We start from the raw sequence: 3492 nt of genomic DNA on the forward strand, positions 1-3492 counted from the left end.
AGCGCGATTGTTGAAATTGAGTGTATCGGTAAAGTTGTATTCGGAAAGAATAAACCAGTTTTATTAAGTAAAGAACTCGTGTCGCTAAAGTTTCGTCGGAACGAAGTTACGGAAAGTTAATTAACAAACAGAGACGTAACAGTACAGTTACTCCAGTCATTAATTTACTGTAGTACTGACTTTGGTACAAACAGTAAGGTGTACAATATTATTATTCATTTTAAATACGTCACTATAGTGCGTCATAGTTTAATTAAGCGAATATAAGTACACGAGATATTCTACAATATTAACTTGAAAAATTACTTGTGGTATAAAATTAACATGTTTTGTACTTTGTTGTACAACAAGTATTAAGATAATAATATATTCAGTTTCAAAATTTTTTCTCGTCCAAAAACTTAAGAAGAACAAAACACAGTCGAACCCTATGTTTTTTGTTTGTATTTGAAGACATAATACATAATTATTTGCGACTTGACTCTGAGATAATACATTTTCTAAGTTTTTATTTCCCATATTTAATCTAAAAGAGTTTATCAAGGAAAAACTTCAACCTTCATCAGCTTTAAAAGATTACATAATATAAATAACCGGTTAAGTTGAACTTTTGTAACTAAGATAACCATTTTTATGTTAGAAATTTCCAGATAAATCGTGTGGAGTGGTAAATTATTCTTTCATTAATCGTTTCATATAAATAATTGAATTTTGTCAACTATAATAATTGTTTGTTTAAAGTTTAGCACAAAGCTACAGAATGGGTCATCGGTGCTCTACCTACCACGGGTATCGAAACCCGATTTCTAGGTCTGCAGACATACCGCTGTGCCACTGGGGGTTAATATAATAAGGAAGAAAATTAAAATGTAATCTTAATACTAAACATCTTATCGCTTCGCTAGTAGTGTATTTTCAATAAATTCTACATCTAAAAGTAAACAACAAATCATTAAATATACTTTAACAAAGCAATCCTTATTATTACTTTCAATTTTATGCAAAGATTACAGTTTTATTAGATAATAATCGGTGGTTTTGATGTTGCAAAATTATATGGGTAGTTTTTCTTCCAGATGGCGTCATAAGATTCCAGTTGAAACTGCCCCTGAAAATTTACATAAGACTGTGTGAATGATAGATAAAATAAATAACATACACACTCTAATTAAATATAAACGTATGTAAAAAACTCACATTTATCCAATGGTTATTTAACAAATGTTTTATTTATGTTAGAATATCATGAACATAAACATATTGGAGTTTCAACATGTCTCTGTGACCTCTGGATTCCTGACGTCACACTTGGTGTCATTTTCGGAACTGAACCCAAGCGAAAGTATACACTTGACATGACTATCACTGTTTGGCTGGCTTTTAGGGTTAGTGCGTTTACGTATCTGATATAGTTTCTTCTGTATTAATGTAGTATTATCGATTTCACGTACCATTAACCATATTGAAGTGAAAGGATTCGTTAGACGTGCAAAATAAAAAATATGTATGTGTCTATGGTGAAACTTACTTTAATGGTAATTTTTATCTATTAATGAATTCACTGTAGTTTTGAATGAAGTGTCTGCAAGTGTAATTCGGTACAGTGTTCAAGAGTTATGTATGTAGAGGAAAGACGAAGGTCGTGCCTTGCTCGTCAAATCTGACTACACGTGCATGTAAGTAGAGATCCATAGTTTCTTCGTTCTTTCTCTTTTTATATATTACCATTCATTTTACAGTAAATACCGTACAGAAAGAATATGTAATGTGTTTTGCAATGTCCAAATAAATAGTTGATAACTCGCCGAGAAACAAATATAGCTTCTGTTTGATAAAAGTTACGAAAAAATGAGCTATTTTATTTATTTTCATCATTTGTGAAAATTTCAAATTTCTTACTAAGGTGGAAACGATACTTATGTAAATTTTAAATAACGGATGTGAAAAGAAAACCAATGTTTAATGGCACACAATACAATGAGACTGGGGAAGTATAATTTTTAAATAATTGTTGTGTTCAATTCAATCTATCAAACCTAAGACAAAATTAACTTAAGTTTAATGTACTTCCATTCTCTTTCAATATGTTATGAACTATTTGGTATAACTTAAAGTACAGACCAACTGGTAAATTGTTTTCTTTTAAATTGTTGTGAGCTGTAACTATTTCGCTTTGGATTTGAGTGTAAAGTTGAAAATTCTATTGGCTACTGCACACATTTTTGTTTAGAAGATCAAATTCTTAAGTACATATAAAATATGATTCCTGTCGACTCTCTATGTATATACTCAAAATATGGTATACACTGTGCGATGGTCAGGGTGACTTTGTAGGAAGAGATATCGGAAAAAGTAGGAGTGCTTTCTGTTACCCGCTTTCAACACCTAGCTTCTAATGTCTTTCCACACTGTTTCACGTTATTAATTAATTGATGGTCATTGGCCGAAGCTGTAAGGTCACAGGTTCAAGTAGGAAGTGGGTATAACTCAAAGAACTATTCATGTCAGCTTTATGGTGGCTGTTGGCGTAGAAATATCATCTGAGTTTATGTATTATTGCAATAGTGGTGGCCATCGTTTTTAATTGTATTCCTCCATTAGAGAGTGCTAGCTCACTCTTTGAGATATATACAAGACATTTATGTGCCCCCCCCCCCACAAACTGTTTGTGTGTTATAGAAAATTTAATAACTATTTTATTTTTTGGTATTAGGAAGTGGCGCCATCTATGAATTTAGTTAACGTAAACTTTCGCTAAAGACAATAAATGCATTAAAACAATAACAGTAATAATTGGTTCACAACCCTCCCCTGTAACATGCCCCTTGTTCTAATGTATCACCCCACAAAGTTTGATTGAGATTGGCCCAGCGATATAGAAGCAGGTAGATAATGGACAGAGAGGCAGACACACATTTTTGTGCTTTGTGTGTGTATATATATATTAGCACTATACCACTTTATTTTATGTTTTTCTCTGATGCACATAGATTGGTAGTACAGAGTCTTGTATGCCTATTACACTCCTATATTCTGACTTCAGAAATGTATACCTATCTCTGCACAACGAGCTATTACCTCACACCACTGTCTTGAACGAAACTCTCACCCCTACATGTATTAATTTGCATTGCACCAGCCTATGATACAATCATTATTAGGCTATAACCCTCCACCAGTAGGAGGGCAACACATCCTTCATTCTCAGTCATCTCCACAGTAATTCCACGAACGCTACATGTGAGGGTAAGAGCTTCATTGAAAGCTTGTTGAGTGCACAAAGTCTTTACGGCAGTGGCGCCGCGAGGTGAAAACTCTTTGTTGTGTACAGAGGTGAGTATCTATCTGAAATAGATTTTCAGGCAAGGGAAATGTTTTTGCTCTGTTAAGTATCTGCTTGTTTGTTTGTTTCCGGTAGAAATTTATTCCGAGAATCTTCAGCGATACAAGTCATTTCTTTATTAAACCAGTTTATTCTTCCTCGATACAAAC

General features: G+C 33.1%; 1 protein-coding gene across 1 annotated transcript in view; it reads left to right on the top strand.

Annotated features, from left to right (window-relative positions):
- Positions 1–1373: 1373 nt before the first annotated feature.
- Positions 1374–3492, top strand: part of LOC106466270 (bestrophin-1-like) — a 63470-nt gene continuing 61351 nt past the window's right edge. The window contains exon 1 of the mRNA XM_022394911.1: positions 1374–1676. The gene's annotated coding sequence lies outside the window, so the exon portion shown is untranslated. The remainder of the gene's footprint in view (positions 1677–3492) is intronic.

Source organism: Limulus polyphemus, unplaced genomic scaffold (genome assembly GCF_000517525.1).
Source record: "Limulus polyphemus unplaced genomic scaffold, Limulus_polyphemus-2.1.2 Scaffold73, whole genome shotgun sequence".
NCBI classification, from domain to species: domain Eukaryota; kingdom Metazoa; phylum Arthropoda; class Merostomata; order Xiphosura; family Limulidae; genus Limulus; species Limulus polyphemus.